Source organism: Numida meleagris, chromosome 2 (assembly GCF_002078875.1).
Source record: "Numida meleagris isolate 19003 breed g44 Domestic line chromosome 2, NumMel1.0, whole genome shotgun sequence".
Lineage (NCBI taxonomy): Eukaryota > Metazoa > Chordata > Aves > Galliformes > Numididae > Numida > Numida meleagris.
The window spans coordinates 20805797-20830300 of record NC_034410.1 but is presented as its reverse complement, the minus strand read 5'-3'; positions in this window follow the sequence as shown (position 1 = coordinate 20830300).

The window sequence follows — 24504 nt, the reverse complement described above, 5'->3', positions numbered from 1 at the left end:
AATAGCTTGGTCAACATTCAGATGATTACCAAAACTCATATGTTAAATTCTTGCCTGCATGAAATCTCCTTAAAGGTGTACACTTTTGAAGTAATTACACCGAAATACATGACCTAATTTGACTTCACTGGATAACATGAAGGAAGGGTCATATTAAAAAAATAAATAAGTAAAACTCACCACAAAATATGGCCATAGAAATATGTCCTGGAGTAACTATGTTTTACTTAATTCCATAAAATGGGAATCCTCTAATGCATCAAACTGCCTTCAGAAGTTTAAAGTTAAAGCTCATTAAAGACAATTTGAAAAGATTTAAACCCTCTTTGGTGGTATCAGGGGAATATTAAACATAGCATTCTGTAGTTTAAAGATACACTCTGAAAACTGTATGCCCGTATATACAGCATTTGTAAAATCTCTCCTTGTAAAAGCTTGAAAGAGAAATTTAACTTACTATAACACGTGTATAACTCAGGCAATTTTTATCTGAATGCAAAAAGATGTTTTGAAGTTTGTTTCAAGAAAAAAAGGGTTTTTTTTTTATATCGCTGATTTAACAATAAGAAAAAATTGTCCAAAAAAAAAAAAAGAAAAAGAAAAAAGAAATGAGAAACATTTGAAGTAGAAATGGCTTGCTTTGACTGTATGCTTGTAAGTAATGCTTTGACTTTTATTCATGCAGGTAAACCTATTCATTCAATTAATGCTTGTGAGATTCAATCTTATTTTCAAGAGGTAGAGTAAGATGTTGAGATAGTATCCCTAAAACTAGAGACAGACGGGGTATGAAAATCACCTGTCCTACTACCTGCAGAAATATTTTTTTCTGAAGCAGAAAGTCAAATTCGGCATCAGTACAAGTTGACAGAGCTTTCTTCTGAGGATGCTAAAGTAAGAAAGCAGCAAGATGCAAGTATATATGAAGCATGAGCCTTTCTGGCTTCTTTTCCTGCCTTTAACTTCAATATCTGTGAGCCTGACAGACCAAAATTCTGCTAATTTGACTGTACGTTTTAAAGGATCCATCCCCAAAACCAAATACAGATGAAAAACTGTTACCATGCTGTAGTTAACATACAGTTTTAAGAACAAGGGCCTTAGTTTATGCTTATATTGCAGTTTTTATGGATAACTCTTCCTGAATTCTTGGAGTCCTCATTTTTTCTGAAGAATACAGTGGTACCTTGTAACTTCCAGTCTGCAGAAAACAAAGGGAATGTCTTAATATCTAATGCAAGTCTGCCTGTTGCACGTTTAGCCGGTTCTGTGATTAGTCATTTTCCAGTCTTTCGCCATCATGAGCAACACATAGGTCTCTAGACAGCTAACCTCTCAGGCTAGCCTGAAGCATATGCCTGCACTGAATTTCAAACTCAGTCTGTTTTTACCCATTACTGTTTTCATGAAAAGCGTTCTTACCATGTAAGCTGAATTCAGCAGCCCAGTGTTATTAAAAATCATTAACATCTTGGGCACAGAGAAGAAACATTCACTTTTGGATTTCATAGGTTCTTATTATTGACAGCCCAGGAATGCAACACTTAACAAAATGAGATGCTGCTGGATAGCTGCCTTCAATTACAAAATGCTGAGTCACATTCTGCTGTCATTTACATGTGTGCTATATGAATAGTACACAATCTGCATACAAATGCATCCTAAACTGCTGTTTTCAAAGCCAAGCCTACTCCTCAAACCATACAAATCCCAAGCACATGGGACAGCCCTCATTACAAGCTGCTCCTGGACTCCTTGCTAGCTGCAGCCTATAAGGAATTTTCCCAGTGATTTCAGCTTTTGATAGCACAAAAAAAAAAAAGTCTTGAAAGCTGTGTGTGATGAGAACTAATTTATACTTCATCCAGTTGCCCGTAGAAGTCCTGAGGACTGAAGGGTGCCTGTAGGGGTAAAGGGAGATGCTCAGTGCAGCCCCCAGAGGAAAACTGTGGGACACCCTTCAGGAAGACCTACAGCCAATGATCACGCTGCAGCTCTCTTCCTGTGAAGCCTCAGGAAAAGGCTTTTGTATAGCAGATCACATACCCTAATTTGTGCCTGTAAGGTGTCTCTGCATAGCCCAGAATACTTCAGCGCTTCATACAGTGCATTAATGCAATCATGATCTATCCACATAAGCTGGCTGCAGTTTATCTGATTACATCTGATTATATTTTCTGTGCATTGAAGTTGTGACTTTTTCTTTGAGCCCATATGATGCATTCACATCATCTCTGCCTGTGTGTGAAGGAAAAGATACCCCATTTCTGCTGATCTGTAGCTCCTGAGCCCAATCCAAAGAAGTCAATGTAACAACAGGTAAATATCTATTCATTGTTGCACATCTTGCTTAGAAAAAAGATAAGCTCCTCCATTTGCCAACACCACTGTGATGCCAATAAGAGCAGGCTTGGTCAGAGCACTCAGCCAGATAAACACACATTGTTAGATTTTGCATTCAGAAACCCAGCAAGAGGAGGAAGGCTTTTACTCAATTCAGCACTTAATGACCTTGTCCAGAATGTGAGAGAGCTGTGTTCCGTGTCCCTCTAAGTGTGATCAAACTCAAAACCCAGTGTACAACCTCCTGCAAATGCTTTAATCTTCACAGAGAATACTGTACTTTAGGATTTTTTTCCCTTTTTTTTTTTTTTTTAATCATAGTGTCACTGTGGGACAGGACAAGCTAAATAGTTACTCAATTTCTTCATGTCTAAAAATACATAGATACCTACTTCACAGAGGCTCTGCAGGAATGCATCAGTTAACGTTAAAGCATTGTGAACAGGAAAGTGCAGTATAAATGCCAAGTTCTGTTACTAATGCTAGCAGCAACAATAATCACACTTGACACATGTATAGTGCCTTCCATCTGAGAATCACAACGCATTTTACAAAAATCAAATATTCAGATGCTGTAGAGGTGGGTAAACATTAGCTGCTTCTCAGAGATGGTGAAACAGAGGCTCACATCAGTTAATTGAATTGCCTAAAGTTATCCAAGGGAGGCAGGCATAAAGTCACAATAGACAGTGCACATAAGAGATCTTCTGTCATACCCAACCACTAGGAATTCTTTCCAATGTGCTCTCACATCATTTTTATGAGCTGTCTTCAACAAGCAGTTTTCATTTTCTTTTCATTTGCCTTTACACTTCTTATCATTATAAATGACAGAGTTAAGGACACCACACATTGTCCCTTCATTTCTAGGATAGGTGTCATCTAGTGAATAATTCATTTACATGTAGTAATACCCATTTATTCTCCTTATTATTTTTTAAGGTTTTGGTGAACAAATGGACTATATCACATCAAAAAAATATTTGGGTAATTTTTACAGAAACTATAAATAAAATCCTCTGTATTCTTTGTGGTCCTAGAAACCAACACTCACATTTTATTATTCTTACCCATACTTACTAAAGTTCTTTCTTGAAAGAGGCCCTTCCATTTAGGAGAAATTTCCTTTATAAATTTACTCATTCTTATGCAAAAACTGCTTTTAAAAAGTATTGTGTAGGTGGAATTACGGAAATTATGCCCATATGACCAGGAACAACCATATGCCACCCCTCTGCACTCTCAGCTGCTCGACAGCTCTCTAGTTAAGTTCACTTTACCTGCACGAGCAAATCCCAGCTGAAGGAGGTGACATGGCACCAGCCTGGACCCACATCTGACCTGGTAAACTCAAAGCATCTGATTCGGAACTCACTGCCCACTCTGATTTTCCAGGCATATTTGTTTTTAAGTAGCACACAAGATATCAGTGGCCTACTAAACGACCCTGAGCTGATACAGATTATACTACCTAACTTCTGCTAGAATTTTCTCCTTCATTAGCAAGGTCACTGTAATTTTTTTCCTAAAGTCAGCTACTAGCTAGATAACATTTAGGTGCACGCAGAGTTTCACATATTGGAAAATGCTGAAATCTCATTAAAATTATCAGAGCCAAGAGATGTCAAGTGAAGCAGATAGGCGTGTTGCCACTGGACCCAGGTGAATATTGCTAACACTGTTCTCACAAAGTGACGTGAGAAACTGTTAGCCATATACCTACACATTAATATTAATATAAAATGAATTTATAGCAACATGGTATATACTTTGAGCTTACACATTCATTTCCTCACACACACTTCTTCCCTTTCCAATAGGAATACCCCATTAAACCAGAATGTCAGATTCCTTCTTCCCCAGCTTTAGTGGAAACATCATTTCCTTTTCCCACATATCTTATAAAGTCGGTAGCAACATTTACAAATTGTACCTTCCAAACTGCCTCTTGGAGTGGATCCAGAGGAGGACCATGAAGATAATCAAAGGGCTGGTACCTCCTCTACAAGGACAGGCTGAGAGTGCTGAGGCTTTTCAGCCTGGAGAAGAGAAGGCTCCGAGGAGACCTTATAGCAGCCTTCCAGTAGCTGAAGGGGGCCTACAGGAAAGCTGGGGAGGGACTTTTCATAAGGGCAGGTAGCGACAGGATGAGGGGAAATGGTTTTAAACTGGAACAGAGTGGATTCAGACTACATATTAGGAAGAAATTCTTTACTGTGAGGGCGGTGAGACACTGGAACGGGTTGCCCAGAGAGGCTGTGGCTGCTTCCTCCCTGGAGGTGTTCAAGGCCAGGCTGGATGGGGCTTTGAGCAACCTAGTCTAGTGGGACGTGTCCCTACCTACAGTACGGGGGTTGGAACCAGATGATCTTAGAGGTCCCTTCCAACCCAAAGCATTCTATGATTCTATAATTGGGTTCTCTGCTTAACCTCAATCCATTGGAACATCCCCCACCCATGCCACCTCAAGACCCCGCCACACTGGGTACTCCCGGCAGGAGGGGGCTGCTGGGCCTTGGCCTCCTTGTCCACTCCCCTCCTTCCCTCCTGCTCTCTGCCCTTCCCCATTTAGCAGCTCAGTGTGTGTGCACTCTGCACTGAGCCATCACACAGCATTAAGAGCAAAGTACACATCTTTCTAGGAACAACCAAGGGGATATAATGGAAGCAAGCAAGCGTTCCTTCATACACAGCTACTGCCTTGCTCTTCTCTTCTCTTTTCCTTCTCCAGGCTTGTTGGATGTATTTTTACCAAATTAATGCATAAAACAGAGGCAAAGAGAGGCAGTCAGATGTCCACAAGATTTCCAGTATTCTGTGAAAACGCGTCTGTGTTCCTCCTGCTATCCTCAGGCTGCAGCGAGGAGGGCTCCAGTCGAATTTTAGGTTCAAAGCTTTCTGCCAGAGAACATTCAGTGCCTTTAATCCAAGCTGATTTAGCATGGGAAGTCATTGTGCATGTGTAAAACACATTGTTTTCCCTTCAAGAGAAAGCACAGCAACTCTGTATTTCCCAAACCAACGGAAGATGCTGGCCTAAATTTTGAACCATCTGACATTGCTATCATTTTGATACTTTCTTCTTTGAGAATACAGGAAAAAAAAAAAGACAATCTCATTATTAATGGGGAACGCTTCTGTCTGAAAAATTCTAAAAAAATTAATCAGCCAATTTCTACAGTGTGTTACATGTGTCTAATTTTGAGAAAATGCAAAATCTTAATGAATGTATGATAGCTTTTAAAGGGGGAATCCTACATCTTAGGCACAGTCCTTTGCCCTAATACATTTCACTACATGTTTATTTTTAATATATAATAGTACTGACTGCATATCTCTGGGTTGTGTGTTTTTTTTTTTTGCATTTGATTCCAAATAGTGGATTACAGTTTCTAATGTTTTTGTAGAGGGATCTGATTATACAACAGATCACCACACTAGCAGCATTGACTTACTTTAAAGACCTCTAAACATCTCATCCTTAAAGATCAGTTAAAATGAACACAGCTATACAACCACTTAGCATTAACCTAAGCTAATTATGGTAGTAAGCAAATCCCCAATTACCACATACAATGATCTGAATGTAATCTGTCTTTTTGCTTCATAAAATAGTTATAGGACTGGAAATGTATTTCTTCTTCATGAAAAACAAAAATGTCGGTAGATAACTGGTATCATCTTAGATAACCAGTATCATCTAATGAATCCTCTTTGACACCACTGTTAATTCACTATGTCTATAATAATTTAATAGTATGATTTTGTATACAATCAACAAAAAATCAAGACCGCCTATGTGCCATTCATGAACCAAAATAACACTGAGAAATCTTCTCAATTTCAGCACATGCAAGATCAAGCCCTTAATTCACATTATACATCACTGTGTGTGCACAGCATAAAATTAATTTGATGCATTAATTTTTTACTTTATATTAGTACTTATTCTTAAATCCCTCTGAGAGCACAAAAACGTTCAAGGAGGTGAGATATGTCACACTGCGTGGCAGATTAATTGCATGGGAAATTCCCCATAAACATTCTTACAAGAGATTTTGCTGAAAACTGTAAGAACCAAGCTCAGTGAAACTCCTTGAAACTGCTACAAGAAGCACAGATTAATTCCTGTACTAGTTACAGGGAAAAATAATGTACCTTTACAGCCCCTTGTTGCGTACAAATGCCAACCCTCTGTGCAGGGATGAAGCAGCAACCTGCTCCTGCTTGCTTCTCCCCAGCCTGCCACAAGCACTCAGAGCACCTGTGACACTTTTCCAATACTAACAAATGGTTCAGACATAAATTATTGCACATCTGGCTAAAAACTACGCTTCCTAGGGACATATCTACCATGAAAAGTTGTGATCCTGCTACTGGAAAAGCTATTGATTCATCCCCTCCTTTGCACAAAATCATTCCCAGCACCATACCTGAAGAGGGGAACCCTTCTCTTTCTCCTGACAAAACCTTCATTTCATTAGAATTTTAGTTTGTGATAAATACAGTCAGCAGCATGTTAGCAGAACAACAGTTTACAGTTTCCACACTTTTAGAAAAAGGCTGGAATTACAGCCATGCAAGGAGACATTTCCAGCACTAAAACAGATCACATATATCACTGAAAGCAGCCTTTCTTCCATTACATTCCCTGAAATTCATACATACAGAGACTAACAGCACAAAAAGTACTCAAAATCCTCTATAGCACGTATCTGTGTCTCTCAGGTGTTTGAGGATAGAAGTAGACTGGTGTCTGCAGGATAAATATCACAATGAAGCAGCAGAGTCTGTATCCAGCTGCAGTAGTAGCCCAGTTCATTAACCAGCCACAGAGTGAGCAAAAATATCCTCACACACAACTGCCAAAATTCCATTTTCCAAACCTTCTACTTCTTTGTGTCAATTATTTTAGATCTACTGTCATGCTGCAGATCCTTGGTCACGGCCGAATGCTTTTTATCTAGCATGCTATCAGTAAAAGAACAAAACCAATGGCAAAAAAAATGTGTCTATTTTTGCAGTTTTAGATTCCCCTATTTTCCTGTCCCTTACACCTTGCCAAGGCAGTTCTGCACACCACCCCCAGCCTATGGAACCAGCAGTGACACCCAGTGCATCTCAGAAAGGCAGGATGAGCAACCCAGTCCTTCACAGCTCAGTCTTTCATGTTCTCCTGCAGCCTACCTCCTGAACATTCTGATGGAGGCAGAGAGAAGTGACCATTAAGCTATCACAGCTAACCTAGCGTAGCACTGCCATGGGACACGCCAACAGGAGGACAAGCAGAGTGTGTCTATGTACACACCTCAGTTAGAAAAACCAAAGCAGTCTCACATAACCTGTGGTCCAAGAGGAAAACAAACAAACAGAAATCTCTCATGGGGCAGTTAAGCCAAGAAAATCAATTTTACATTGTTAATAAAATATTGTGCATTAGATTCCAAAATAAACCTAAAGGTGACACATGTCCCCCATAGGAAAATAATCATTGTGTCAACAGCTGCTGTTAGCTAGCCTAGTCACCAACTTGTACATAAAAATGTAATAGCAGAGAGCAAGTTACTAGCCTAATATTCAGATACTGAGATAATACTAAGATATTTTTTAATATTAACTAATATGAGGATATTGTCCAGCCCTGGGCAACCTGATCCAGTGATATGCAACCTTGCTTACAGCAGGGGGTTGGAGCTTAATGATCTTTAAGGTCCCTTCCAACCCAAGCCTTTCTATGATTCTATGATCACTATTTCATATTACTGTTCTGTGTTTCTAATTCAGAAAAAGTTGTAACTGACTTCTGTGGAGCTTTTCCTCTGCTGGAAAATGTGTCTTCTACTTAGATGTGATTTATGCCAACCAAGAATCTGGATCCTGAAAGCACTTGGCACTCACATTACCATGATGAGTATCTAAAATATATAGTATAACACTATCTCAAAGTAAATTAATCCAGCTCTGCTAAACCTGCTATGAGGATAAGCAGTATGGAAGCAAGTTCTGAGTCAAACTACGTGCTTCCAGAGAAGGGTGCAAAAAAGAGCTGCTAAGCAGCAAGAAAGCTGTTATGGTGACTGTGCGAATATGTATGCTCTAACAGCATGGTTTGCATCTCACCAGCATTGTTTGTCGATCAGTAGTATAGAAAAGACAGTCAGTGTACAGAGCCCAGCAAAAAGAGAAAGGTCTCATTTCTGGACTACGGTTGCATTTCCTTTCTAATTTAAACTCCATGACTAGAGCAATGTTTCAACCCTGGAGGTTCTGGTTAACTGGTATTCACTAACTTTGGCCAGACTATTTACAAAATAAGGTCTAAATAAAATCTGAGGACCAGAAGCACACTGACATAAATAAGCCTTGCAAACTGCAATCAATTAACCACATTGATTTACACAAGCTAAAATCTTCCCGAGTCAATGGCCTCCGGGTGCTTCTGTTGCTTGTGCATTTAAAGAGTGCTTGAAGGAACTGTGTAAAGCACTCTAAGAAACTCATTATGATTCATAAATGTTCTCTAACCTGTTCTTTATCTTTGAAACTTATTGCCCAAGTAGTGAAGCTGAGCTGTGTTCCATTCAGTCAGCACATGCACGTTGCACTGGTACTCTGTCTATTGGAAGCTCGAGACAGACTCATAGTGCTGTTTGTAATGCATGTAGCCTCTCCATCTTGTCCACCCACCAGCCTGCTGTCAGGAGATGCAGATGCTACTCATCAGTCTTTGGATGTCACAACACAATCCAAGGTACAGCCCTATCTTCAGCATACCCTTGAGGGAGCTGGAACCAAGGCTACATTCACTGGTAACCACGTAGAGCCGTGACATGGCTCAGGCACTTGTATACAGCTGTCAATATTGTTTCATTTTTACAATGCTTCCCAGCACAATTTTGGGTTGCTGTCCTCACCATTCTCTCAAGGCCCAGTTATAGTTTGGGGATCAACAGAGCATGGGCAGTGCTCCCAGCAGGTGGTTAGGAAAAGGCTCGTTTATTTCAAGGTGAAAGAAAGAGTGCAGCCATGTGGGAAAACATTGTGAATATCTGCATCTGCCTGCAAGGCGCTGTTGCTTCCATCTTTGCTGTGCAGGCATGGTATCAGAGTTCCTCTGACAGGATCCTGGTCTCAGTATCCACTCTGCTTTATTCTATAGAGAAGCTACAATTAGTGGTAAATGCAGAAGTGCTATTAGGTATCATCAGCTTCTTGTAAAAACTGAAGCCCATGATGGAGTGCAAGGAGTGGGAAAGCAGAGGGCAATCCTACAATGACTGACACACAGAAAACTTATAGCTTCAAGGGGACTCCATAACAGGTCTTCCACCTAGTGCTGAACAGTCATTCATTAGTATCTCAGAGGCTTGGGCTGATGAAGACACATAGGAATCAAAACAGTATTTTATGCTGATTTCCCTTTAGAGAATACCTCCCTTTGTTTGATAGCATTTAAACACCATTGCTGAGCGATCCCAAGTTCCAACATACGTTTAATACCCTAGTGCCTTTCAAAGCCACCTGCAGAACCGTTCTGACACATCTGCAGGTTTGTTTCCTTCTGCAGGCAGCTACAAGTTACACAAGTTTTCTTCTGCTCTATCTGATGTTATATCAAAGAGGAAAGAAGGTCTGAAGTTTCTGTTAAATATCTAAAGGGAAGAGGGAGGCAAATGGATGAGGCCAGGCTCAGTGTGTGTAGCGATAGGACAAGGAGTAATGGCCTAAAACTTGAACACAGGAAGTTCTGTACTAACATGTGGAAGAACTTCTATACGGTAATGGTGATGGAGCACTGGAACAGGCTGCCCAGAGAAGCTGGGGAATCTCCTTCTATGGAGATGTTCAAGACCTGGTTGGACACCCGCCTGTGTGACTTATTGCAGGGAACATGTTTTAGCAGGGGGTTGGACTCAATGATCTCTTGAGGTCCCTTCCAACCCCTGCAATTCTGTGATTCTGTGAAACTAAAAGTTCTGGCCAAATACATTGCACAGTCTAAACTGCTAACTGTGAGGTGACTCCAGCACATGCAAAACCTGAGCAAGGTTCTAGACCAAGAAGCAGTCAAAGTGAAGAAAGAGTTAGAGCAAATACGCCAAGAGTTAGTAACTGCAGCTGTCTCCCAAAAAATAGAAACAGTAGATATATAGTTTCTAGAAGAAATACAAAGTCAAACCTTACACACTGACGATGTAATGCACTGAGGTCCTCCAGCTTGCACAGAGTTTCTCCAGATTTGCATCACAAATGATATATGTTTGGGCCTGATTTCAGGTGGCGTGAGGAATTCACAGGCATACCGGACTGGCCATACAGGGCAGAAAAACACCAGGAGCAGCAGTCTGGTGCTCACCTTGAGGTAAGATAGATGCCTATACATCTCTATTTCTACAAAAGTTCTTTGGACTATTCTCTGACAATGGGGGCATGGCAGCTCATGTCAGTGCAGTGAAAGTATTTTTGCTTCCAGAAGCAAGTATTCACACGTAAACTGTGCTGGTAATGGCCCTGCCCTACGCTAACTCCCAGACCTTCCCCAGGTTTGGGAGAGGGCTGCTAGGTCCATGACACAAGTATATTGGAAACAGTGCTCACAATTTCATAGCCCAGGTGATTAAGCTCCAGTGCTCGGCACAGCCCCTGGTGTTATTTACTAATACATATGTAGCCTTTGAGGCTCTGAGCCTCTGTGCTTTCTGTGGTGAACTCATTTACTTTGCAATTAACCTCTCTATTCCCATTTATTATACCCCCTTGCTTTCCTCTTTCCAGTCACTTCTGAAAACCAAGCCACCTCCACACCTGCCAGCAGAAGTACCTACAGCCTTTGTTCACTGTCCTTCAGAGCAGAGGCAAGGATTCAAATTCCTATTGTTTGTTCTCCTCGCCGTGAAGTACGGCATACGACTGCAGCACTAAATCACCGTACTTGAGGGCTCATTCTGTTCTTAATATGCAGATCTTATCAAAATATATTAGTACCATCAAGTAGAAAATTGATATCTCTATGTTTCTTCAGATGGCACATATCCTTTATAACTCTGTAAGAGTTTTGCACCCTACAATTTATCATACAGTACGCTATAATCAAAAACATCAATCTTTTTAAGGCTGTCGAATGCCTAATGCCTCATTCACCATCCTTATTAACCAGAGGTTAGAATATAAACATAAACTAAGTACATAACAACAAGAGCAAAAAATATAATTTCTTTTGTGATATATAAGATGAGCAGCCACACCTATCTTAAGGAGACAGTTCAAAGGAGCTTTACATATTTAAAACTCTTCACGGTAAGGTACCACAATCACTTAATCAGTTTTTATTCTTTGCATGCAATCAGGATGCTAATTAGGATCTATCTAACTGCTCTCAGGCAAATGGAAGGGCAGGATCTGAACTTTACATGTATGGACGTAGGAAGAAAGGCTGTCACTAATGCATCACAGCGGTGGTGGTCTCACCACTATTCTAACTCTGATTATTTTCCTGAGGATTGGTGGACATGGGGCTCTTGGTGGGTTTGTTGGGTTTGGTTTATTTTTTTATAATTATTCAAGATTACAGTACACTCGGTGCAATGATTAATTGCAGAAGCTATAAATAGCTTCTAAAACACGCATTTTGAGTACTTTTTTAAATAATTTTTGTATTCTTCAGACAGTGCTATTTGGAGCATCAGAAAGACAATATTACTGCAATTAGACATATTTTGACAAAAAAAAAATTCAGGATAAGCAACAGTAGTTGGATAGAAGGGAAACGTTTTCAAGGTCCTTATTACTAAAGCTAACAGATGAACTCTAGCTTGAAAAACTAGAAGCAGTTTTTCTGCTGAAATATTATCTGCACACACTTCCCTATGTGAAAATATCTCATAAGCCTCCTTTACTGAGGCTTAAAGAATGGGTCTTCAAGAATAGACAACGGAAACAAAATATTTTTTCTATGGATTTTAAGAATGTTTCTCAGCCCTTCGTTTTGGTGACTCTGAAAATCATGTGAGCACTGTTAAGTCATTCTGTAAACTTGGTTAAACTCTTTTCGAGGAAACAATTTTTTTAACTTCTAGTGATTTTCTATTAAAGGCTGATCCCACAACCTGCAGGTATCAAATTCAGTCACCTACACAATCAGCGACTACTTAAGGTGATGACATAATACTGTGAACAGAGAAGTAACCAGGCTGGTAGACCTTTCTCCATTAGAAGTCATAAGATGACATGTGGATAGAACACTCGCATTTCAGCCATCACCTTAAGAAAAATCTACTTTATAGAATGAAAAAACCAATTCTGTCAATAATTCTTTTTTCCAAAAACGTCACGAAATGAAAACTTGTTCCTCAGTAGTAAGAAGAGAGCTCTACACCAGTGCTGCACAGATTTATTAACCTAGCCAAAACAGGAAGTGTCATGGTTTTCAAATAAGACATATCCTCTAGGGATTACATTTAGAGATAGGTTTTTTTGTTTATGTTAAGAGGACAGTTAACTGCTGAGATAAATAACCGCAGTGCTGCATATGTACTTTTTGTAGTTTAACTTCCAAAACACACTAATGCTAAGCAATAAAACACATACAAGGGCTGCTCTGAAAGTAATGCCTCCTATTTTATCATGTTGGCCCAAGACACTAGAGGCGGATGTTAGTGGTCTGGCAGTAGAGGTTGAACCTTCCTGCAAGTATTTCATTATATTTTATTGCCATGTGACAGATGGCAGCAGAGGGGCAGTCTGACAGAATGGCATGTGACACAGGAGTGCATATGAAGCAAAGGTGTGGAATTCAATTCCTCTGTGCAGAAAAAATGGCACTCACTGACATTCATCGATGCTTGCTGAACGTTTACAGAGACTAAACAGTGGATGTACACGCAGTGAGACGATGGGCAGTGTGCTTCAGCAGTGGCAACAGCAACAGTGGGTCACCTCCACTGATGTAGATTTTGGCAAGCACGGCATGCAGGTTCTTGTTCATTGTTGGTGAAAATGCACAGTTAATGGTATTGACTATTTTGAAAAATAGTGTTTTGTAGCTGAGAATTTGCACTATCAAATACTGTTATTGAGCTCTTTGTATCAGTTGCAGTTTGTACTGAAATAAAAAGGAGGCATTACTTTAGGAGCTACTATGTATATCGCACAATATATGCCTCCTACAAAACTGTTGTACCACATGGTGTATAATACATGATGGTGTTAAACAGATCTTCAGCAGAAGATATAAACAAAAGACAAAACCAATTCACTTGTATATTCAAGGCTGATTTCAATGTCATTTTTGTTTTATAAGATATGAATACAATTTCTGCATCAAAGAGCACACGCCTGTGATTTTTCTATTGATTAACAACAAAAAAGTATCACTCACTCCCAGGAACAGAACTTCCTGTATGTTATTTATTTTGCGCTGTCTCAATCACTGCTCAGCCTTCCTTATACTGCCTCTGCCATACTGAATAACCAAGCGTATATGTATCATTCCAATGAAAATTCAGAATCTTTGTATTAAAATCTCTGAACTAGTACTGTCTACCAATCTTTCTTGACTTGGCTAGCTAAACTATCTTTCCACATAGGTTTTGCTATCTTTTCTTTACAGCAAAGTAAGGGTATATCTAACACTGAAGAAGTCACATGCCAATGTCCATTTAAGTAGATGAATGCAATATAATATCCTTAGACCTCTATCAAGGAAGAACAAAAGTACAGCTTTGTAAGGACTGCAGTTAAACATTCAGAGAGCTGGGAAAAGCTGTATATGTATTCAGTGGCATTTACAGGGTGCCTAATTATTATTTTATAAGAACAAACTACTTGCATATGCATCACATTGCATGCTCTCGTCTTTTGCTGTATGGGGACCTGCATGACTGTGCTTTTTAGTTTTATTTTCTAAACAAGTCCTCAGCAACTATGACAATTTCTGACCTGGTACTCATGCGACATGGAACCAGGTGTGCAGTGCCCTCTTTGCAGTGATGGCTGTGTCTCAAAGTGCTCTTCAGGACAGAACTGTGGCCACATGAGTTGTGGCCTTCCAGCAGGTTCTGCTCCAGTGCCATAACAGCTTCCAGCACTGCAGGGCTGTCAGAGCAGTACCTGGAAATAAGCAGTGCTTTTCCCACATGGAGAAATCCTTTTAATTATCCAGTCCACTGATCACCTGCCATTTGGACCACTGTATTCACCAAGCAACCAATGTGAAATCACTACAGATTCTTTCCCTTTCTATCTGTAATGCATCACAAGAAGCTTCTTGTGACCATATACAAGGGCACACAATATATCGATATTTGAACCTAGTTTTCCTGGTTAAATAGAGGAGGGCATGATTGTACATCTGTTTCTCCTTCTCAGAACAACTCTCCCGAAAAACATCAGTGGTCTGAGCTTTTCACACATCACAAAGACATTCTTTCTCTGCAGATTTGATGATGAGCACAGAAAACAAGAAAATTAGTATAGACAAATCATTTGTACTGATCACTGCTGAAACCTACAAAAACTACAAAAATTAAAATTTTGAGAAACTGAATACAAGAAGTATTCTTTGAAAATAACATTAAAAATGCATAGAACAGCTATATATGACAACTATAAGAGTTTGCATTTCCAGCAGACCACAGATCATAGCAGTCATGCAGTCTTTATTTGTAATTTCAATTTATACCTATCCTGCAGATGGGATTTTTAACCCCAGAATCCCACCTCCAGATTATTTTACTATAAGCGGGTGTTTTTAGGAAGTTGAAGCCTTTGCTTTCCAATCTAGTTTCACATGCCTTCCTTCATAACATGTTACAATCTAAGCTGGAAGTGCACGCTGCAGATACACAGCCGATTACAACTGAGAATTTTCCCAACAACATCAAATACATCTCTCCAATTCAGTCTGAGCAGAATATAGATGGAACATTTCAGTTGACACAAATGCATTAAATCTGTTTTAGAATGTGTTCCAGGGAAAACATCAATTGAAAAATTGGTATCAACTAGAGTTGATTAATGTATGAATTGTTTCAGAGCTGCATGCAATCTCCCAGCAATAGTTCTGTTTCTTTACTTGAACCAGCTTGCCAATTATCATTATGCATAACTACGAAACTGGGACAAAATTATGATGATGATGTTTACATCTTATCCAGTATGCACATAAATTTAGTCTAGTATTAACAATTAAAAAAAAAAACCCACCACAAACAAAAAGCTGTCATTAAGGCATCTTACAACTGGGTACGTAACAGTGTGCTCTGAGCAGTGCACAGCATTTCCAGGCATGCATACATTTCCCATGACAAATCTTGTTACCCATCCACAGTGGTTGACTGCACAAGACAAGCAGTCATACGTGCCCACACACGATACAGGAATGCAGAACTTTGAATACCTGTGTTTGAATACTACGCTGCCTACCTACAGTATCACCTGTGCAGATTGTCATCATAAACCAAGTAGAGATGACTGAACTTTGAAAAACCGTGTTTCCAACTCTTGATTTGAATGTGAAATTGTTGTTTTAAAGGATGTATTTACTGCTATTCAGAAATATTTGCATGCATGGAGTTCTGCTTGCGCATATGTTTGCAAAATGTTTTTCCCCAATGAAGACCATTTAATTCCTTGGATGACCAAACTGGAATCTTAACAGTATCCTTTAGTGTTAGTCTGGGAGTTCCAGCTCCTGCAGGCCCATTTATGCATCTGTACTTATATTTGCCACTGGGTTGTTCCTGTAACGAACTTCATTTGGCCTTTTAAATACACTTCCGTGATACACAATTATTTTTTCACTGTTGTACCTATACACAAACCTGTCACAGTGATATCCCAGATCAGGAGCTCTAAAAGGATTACAGGTTCTGCTATATGCTGTAAGAAAAGAAATGCCCTGGCTTCAAGAGTGAGGACCCACAGGGCATCACAGACATCCTGTCCATCCAAGGAGCAAGGCTTATACAGGTGGACAGAAAAATAAAGCAGCTAAACTAAATCTCTTACAGTGTACTACCAGTGGCATTTTAAAATAGCAGCATCTCGGCAGGTAGTTAAAAATATTTTGCATTTCTATTTCTCCCTCAGAAAAATCAACATTTTCCCTAGGGGAACAGTTCCCACACTCTTCTTAATGCATCCTACAGGTTTCCTAACACTAGTGAGAAAAATGACATCTGCAGGTAACAATGACTTCAGTCTTTTAAAATAATCAGTTGGGATGTAATAAAAAGCCTTAAAAAATGCTCCTGAAAAGGGAAAAAAAAAAAGAAACCCATCTTGTAGCCAGAGACTCTATCAGGAAAAGCCAAGTAGGAAAAAATACCAACTTCTTGGCCATTCTTTAAAAACTCTCCTCCTTCTCCATTTAGCAACCTCTCGCAAGAAGTGCGATGATGATGGTTTTTGTGCAAAGGATCTTATCTCAAATGAAGGTATCTGCATTAACATATTGCTATACCCTGGATGAGTAAAATGTGGGTGAGCGACAAGTGAGGATGCAAATGGATGTAACAGCAATGTCTCAAACTGGAAGTAATGGGCAAGCAAGCATTGCCACATACAAAATCAGAAAGAAATCTACCTAGTTTTAAGAACCCAGCTGGGGGACCAGTAAAAATATTGGACTGCTGGAAGGGCACAGTAAAATATAAAGCACCTGTTTAACGTTACAGCTAATTGTGAGTGTAGGAAATGGCCCCAGAAGAAATTGGTTGAAAGCGATTAAATTTGATTGTAATGTTATATACGAAGTGTGAGGCCCACTGACTGAATCAGAAACAAAATATGCTCAAAAGTCATAGATAACACAAAAAAGGTTTAATACAAGTCATAAGCAGCCATGCTATATGCTAGAAGTATTTTCTGAAGGTTTATTTTTGCCCTCTTGCACTGCAAAAATTCACAGAAAGCACAGAATAAAGACCATAAAATCAGGAAATAAGTTCACCTCAAAGTTTAGTGTGGGCTCCATGAATGCTTATGTTCTCTAGCGTGCCGGAGGCATTAGGATGGGCAGGAAATACATTTAGCTCTGAGATATGAAGTGCCCAGAAGCAGCGAGATCAGAAAATGGGTAGAAATAAGGCGACTATCCTTACCTGTGTCTCTCCCCACGTGCACACTGCAGTGCACACAGCAGCATCTCGGGAGCAGCACCTGCCCCACTCTCAGCACAGTGCAAGGGTTCCCCCTGGCAGGAGCCCAACTTTGCTCCTGGAAGCTCCCAGACATAAGAACGAAAGCATCATTTTCTGTTTCCTTTCCTATTTCTCCCTCTTTTTTTTTTTTTTCTACATTATTTTTAGTACAGTTGTTTTGCTTTGTTTTGTTTCCCTTTCTTTCTATAGGAACTACCCAAATCCCATTGCTTATTGGAGCCTCTGGTTCATGACTGGTCACTTCATACTTTATCTCTTAAGGCTTTGCTTTCTCCTCCAGGCGGCTCCTCCAGCACTGCCCACAGCACAACCTTCCTCTGCTGTTGGAGCTGCTGGTGGCACACACAGAGCACTGAGGAACAAGAGGGCAGACATCAATGACCCCCAGGTTCCTTGGTCTTCCAGCTGATCACACAGAGGCTCCCTCCTTTCAATCTGTGGCCACCCAGACCACATTTCACAATGTACACCACGTCTAGTAACCTCTCAATTGCTTTCTCACAGCTCTGCCAGGCACACATCTCGCTGGTGGCAAACACCAAACTCGTGTTATCTGCTCCAGACTCATCCATACTGGTGTTTTCCATTTAACTTAGACAGATGCTTGTGCCATAGCTCTGCTGTTCTCTACTTACGGTCCCTAATTCCTCTGCCACCCCTTCATTTTCTAAGGTTTCAAATAGCCAGTGCTGCTATCTGCTGCGGAGAGTAATGAGGTGCTGCTCAGCACTGGTTACACTTGCTTTAGTGCTGGAACAGCATGTTTGTGGCTTAGTATCAACTAAACAGTCATTGTTTCCAAGTAGCTGCGAGGGGCTTATTTATTGCTATTGGAACCTCTGAGCTCAGGGTGAGGACTGTGCCTTTGAAAAGCCAGCTCTGTGCAACACAGCAGCACTTCCCACCCCCCAACGCCCCACAGAAATTAGGCAAACCCTAAATGCAGCGGAGCAGCTGCCTGACAGACTGATTAGAAAATGGTGTAAAAAAGTGTGTGAAAAATACTGTATTCAGCTGAAGCTGCAGGGAACAATGGAAGGAAAATAATTAGCCAAGTCAGATATTGGCTAAGGCACTGGGTCTTCTGAGCCTTCTATTTCCTTCATCTTACAAAGGGATCTTTAAATAACTGGTAGTAAACGAGGCTTTGTTTATATCTCACCTTAAAAAGCTACAAGCAGAGCTGTGCACCCTAATAGCATCATTGGCTCCGACGTGATTCATAGGCAAGGGGGCCATCTGCTGAATTCCCAGCACTGCTTTCTGTTGTATCCTGCAAGCTTTTACCTGGAAGTTGCACAGCCGCGTCCCCTCCAGCGCCAGCACTGCCAGGCTGTGAGGTGACAGCACGCCTCCAGGCACGCCTGGCTGCAGGTGAGCACTGCAGCGCATCTGCTGTGGCTGCAAAACCACAGCCAGCAAGTGAGCAAGCAATCCACTCCACTTTCAAAAATTCTGCAGACAGTATCAGAATCCAAAATGCACACAAGAGCTCTGTGTCAAAACGCATGTCACAAAGTAGAGATTTTCAGAGTAAGAAAACTTCCTACTGCTTGCTCGTAATATGGTCATGAACAGAACTTTTCAGGCAAAAGCAAAATGCTTACACATGGAATCACCTCTCTACAACAAGCAGCTCCTTCCTCCCACTTACTGCCCTTTCCCTCAAGCAGTGCTGGCACCACCCAAACACAACACTCCCTTTCCTGGCCAACAGCTCACTGGGGGTCACTTCTCATTCCACTCCTCCTAAACTCATCACCACATACTTCAGAACACAACTTCCTAACTAGTTTTTCCAACACAGAGAAATGGTCAGATGAAGTGCATTATCTTTGTAGTCTTCCATATGGCACTGAGGGACATGGTTTAGTGCTATTGCGGCAATGGGTTGACAGTTTGACTTGGTGATCTTAATTGTCTTTCCCAACCTTTGTGATTCTACCTATCTTTGTTCTTGGTATTGCTACAGCACACAGTCTTGCTACACCAGAAAGATGGATCACATTTGTTTTCAAGGCAATAATAGCAAAGAATGCTAAATAAATACTACGGAAGCATCTAGACTGAAAAATCCTTGTTCACATAGCCATGAAATTTGATAAAGGTATTTAAAATATTCACCACTGTTCTCATTTTGGAAAGCATAGCCCTAAGTCTACTGACATTTCATGGTCTGTTAATACAACACTTTAAATATAGAAAGGTACACATTATACATTAAAAATTTTGTAGACTCATGAATAAGATAGTTCATAGTATACAAATAGAGGATTGTTTAATGGTAGGAAATATAACTTATAATCTTCAAGGCTGCTTCTATGTTTAGCATTTTAAAAATGGCTGTGAGACATAACTTGTATCTTCTAAACTTACATCAGGATTTATTAAATGAAATAATTAAACAAAAAAGCACAGGGTATACAGATAAATGCCACTTGTTTGAGGCCTACTTAGAGAGAGAAGTGCTCTCAAGTTTAACTCATAGCTTACTGTTAAATAAAATACAAAAACTTTGAAGGTGTGTTTGTATGGTGCGGTTTGTTGGTTGTTTTTATTTCTTTTTTTTTTTTCCAACGCTGAAAACAGTTTTATTACCTCAGTTATTACTAAATCCCAATACAGCTGACTCCCACCTCCATAATATAAGAATATATCCAGGTGTTGTTGCCCACTGTTCCCAGTCCTGAACATATTGATGAGCAAGAAGTATATGGTCTGGAAAGTTGAAAGTTTGTAAGTACATAGAGATAACTCTGGAAAATCATTGCTTTCAGTATGTAATAATGCACCATTATCTGGTTTGCCAACAAAGCATTCCTTATTTTTCACCCGAAACCAGGACTCCCCTACCAACCAAACACTTAAAAGTAAGAGCTCTAGACCTACAATTACCCAGCATCAATAAAACACTGATTTACCATGCACCTGCACTCCCACCACCACCCAGGGCTCAGCCCAGCACCCCAAAAGCCTGACTGGCTACAAAGGGTGCTCACTAACACAAAAGACCAAAAAAAAGTGCATGAAAAAGTGAAAGCTTCCCCTCAGTAATTCAGAATGAAAGCCAAAGATGCTATATTTCAGAGTTTCCTTTCTATACAAAAGGCCAAAAATCATGTAAAACATCCCAAATTCTGGTCACATTAATCTCAAAACCAAGAAGTTCTGTAATCATGAAAAGCCACACAAAGCAGTGTTGCTCCTAGCTTCAGGCTCAGGAAAGCTCACAGAAAAGAATGTTTCTATGTAGGGAAAGAGATCTGAGCTTACTTTCAATCTTTTTTCCTTTTCCACTAAACTCTCGAGTTGACTTCAGACTAAAATACTTCAATGTTGAGCAAAATCTATTTTTTATAAAGTAAATACTGTCCCTTGATAAGAAAAAACAAAACAACTATTTCCTGATCTTGTATTTGTATTCAAAAATATATATATTCTCCTGCCAGTTAACAGAACTGCCTCAAAAAAGATTATTTGTTAACTAAGTCAGACAATTACATTTATCTCATGAAGCATTTAGGCTGAGGGGAGCTGTGCGCTCACTCATTACGTAGGTAAGAAGAAAGGCAAAGAAGTCAGAAAGTGAAGGATGTGAGACATAACAATATCTGAGGGATAATATCTCCCGACACTTCTCGACTTGAACCGGGGTTAAGTTGTACAGCGTACAGAACACAATACTCAGTACAAAGTATTTACAATCACGCTTCCTCCCACTTTACGCCTTTGAGCTTTTTCACCTCTCGAACTGTGGGGGAAACATCTCTCCCGCTCTGACCGCGACCCCTCCGCGTTTCGGGGGTTCCACGTACGGCGTGGGGTGAGGGAGCGCGGTTGCCGCTCAGGCGGTGCCGTCCGGTGGAACCGCGGTGCGGTGCCGTACCGCACACCGAGGAGCAGCAGCGAGGGAGGAACCCGCAGGCGCTGTGTCAGCGGGCTGCTGTAGGACACCGGGGGCATTTCAGATGGAGAAGGAAATATCGGTCGCTTCGCTTCATCCCATCACCGAAAGTCAAGGAACAGAAACACAGACTTTGCCAACACGGGCGGTTTCCTGAGGGCATTTGGGGTGCGGGCGCGTTGTGGGGCACTGCCAAAGCCAAAGGGCTGAGCACTGGGATGGGGGCATCGCCGGCACCTTCGAATTGCGGGAACGAGGCTGTCCGGACCCAGAAGCGCTCCACAGAGACGGGGAGCGTTCGGTCCCGGCCGGGGGGTGCTTGGGATGCTCAGCGCCCGGAGGAGGAGAGGCTGCGACGCACCGCTCCCCCCGGCCCCGAGCGCCTCTCGCGACCCGCGGGGACACCACACCACAGCCCGGCGGCTCTCCCCTCTCGGACCTCCCCAAACTTCCCGCATCCTATGCCCAAGCTTCGCGCTCCCCATCACCCGACCGGCACGGCTATGAACGCAGCGTCAAAACCTGGGACCGGGCGCTGAACCGCGACACCTGAAGCCTCCCCCAGCGGCCGCCCCCAACTTCCCCGCAGAGCGCCGGCAGCGACCTTTCCTCCCTCCTTCCCTCCCCGCCTTCCTCCCTCCGTGCGGAGCCGCAGCCCCACGCCCGCCCCTCCGCGGGGACCCGCGACCACCTCCCCGCTCGAGAAACTTTTCCACACCGCCCACCCACCCTGCGCCGCGGTCCCGCCGCCGCTACCCGCGTGGCCGTGGGCCCCCGCCCCGCTCCTACCGTGCGGGGGGCAAGTGAGGGAGGGAGCGCGGAGGCGGCAGTTACCGGCGAGCGAGCGCCCTTCTTGCAGAGCGGTCCCCTGAAGACGCCTTTGATGCCGCGGTAGTGCCCGTTGCTGAGGTGCCGGGAGCTGATGACCAGGTAGCACGCCATGCGGGGCCCCGGGCGGGCCGCCCGCTCCTCGGCGGCGGCGGCAGTGCTACCCCCGGCGGAGCGGGAGCCCGCATGAAGGAGCGGGCGGAACCGCGGCAGCGATCTCCCCGCCGCCGGCTCATCCAGCGGCCGGCCGAGAGCTGCCAGCAGCAGGGCGATGCGCGGAGGGCGGCAGCAGGCACAGCACATCCGAGGGAGCGCGGAGGCCAGTCCGCATGCTGCTCCGCTGGCGGCAGGCGGCCCCGCGGAGAAGGGCAGCGCGCAACTTGCACAGTCCGCCGCTGCTACGGCCCCTTCCCTCCCTCTTCTTCTTCTTCTTCTTCTTCCTCCTCCTCCTCCTCCTCCTCCTCCTCAGAGCAGGCCGCCGGCATGAGAGATCCAGGGGGGAGTTTCTCGGCGGCAGCTCCCCATGGCTCTTCCCTCCGGCCGCCCGCTGTCTGCAGCCCCGCGTCCTGCCGTGCCGTGCCGTGCCGTGCCGCAGCCGGCGCCGCGCCTCACTCACCTCCGCCGCCGGCGGGCGGGGGCGGCGCGGGGCGGGGGCGGAGGAGGGGTCGGGCCGGCCGGGGGCTGGCGGGTCCGGGGAGCTGTGCCCGAGCCCCGCGATCGGACGGGAGAGGGGACCGTCCTCCTCCTCCCTCTCCTCGCCTAACTTTCCCGCTGCCGGGAGGACCACGTCCTGCCCCCTGCTGCCCCCCGCCCCGTCCCCTCGGCCGCCTGTCTCCGGCCCACCTCCCAGAGTATTCGGGTATACGATGCGGTTTGTGACCTAAGTGATGTGCAGGGAACTGCGAGGACATGGCTCCGGCACTCAGTGCTGAAACAGGTTGTTCTTCGTCCTTCTGCAAGAGGCGCAGTGCTGTGCGCCCAGGGCTGGCAGTGCAAGCTCAGCTCCTTTTCAGCAGGTCACAAGTATTCTCTCTGCTCTGTTACTTACTAAGTCGATAAAAGTAAGTCAATAAATCACCCAGCGTTCAGAGTCACCTGCAGATCTTTCATTTCTTCCAAGCAGATTACTTGAAGCTGCAGATAACAAGCATTTCAGATCTTTCATTTCAACCTGGGAAAGCCTATGTTTTCAGATACTTAGTGAATGCAACTAATATTAGCCTCTAAAGAGCTATCTTCCTACAAACATAACATAAATTTAAATTAAAAAGAAAATCTCACACAAGCCACTGAACCGTATAGATAAAAAGGTCATGACAAATCAAATGTCAGCTTTTGGCTGTGTACGTAAAATAGTGTTGTACAACCTTAGTATAGAATGCTTCACATACCACATACAATTTCATGCTGTGTGTGTATATGTACATGTATGCCAATAATCAAATCTATTATTATATACTTAATGAATAACTATATGATGTTATAGAGAACAGAAAATATGTGTGAAGTTAGAATAACACAAAGTAGGAGTAGCATATTGAGAACACCCTATATTAACTGTAGATAACAGTTTTCCAATGTAAAAAAAAAAAGAAAACCTGTGTGGAGGGGTTAAACTGAGAAAAACAGGCGCAAAATAAACAGGAAGTAATGTATAGCTGTGCTGTGGACTCATCGCTGAAGGCCGTGGTAGAGGGTAGAAGACAAAACAGTCTCATGGCTCAATGCAGTCAGGCTCTGTGGCCCAAGAACAGTGCCCTGTCCATAGCAGATGTGTGCAGGGCTTTTCTCAAGTAAGCCACGATGAAAAGTGACTTTTTAGAAATTATGCCACCATACTGAAAAAAGTCCACCACTGTTAATTTGGAGGCAGAGATGAGCTGTTATGATTATTTCCTCCCACAAGTCCTGCAAGGGAATAGATTGAAATTTCGCTTTGTTGGCATATAATTTACAGATTTTGTTAACTATGAGTTTCTTTCTGAAATTCCTCCTCCATGATCCTGTTAAAGATTCCAGTATTAACTTCAGACAGCTTTTGGCCGGCAGCTTGATTTCCTGACTCCAATGTGAACACACAGTTCTGGAAGTGAAGACCAGCATCTTTTCTCTCTGACAGTGCATCAAACTTTCCAAAACTTTGCTTCCTTATGCTGCAGAACAGAAAGAGAGTTTACATCCCACCCAAACAACATGCAAAGAGGCCTCAGTTCCTCTTCCGTCGTGAAGAGACATGGAAAGTCCTCTGTTCCATGGAGCTGCTTTTGT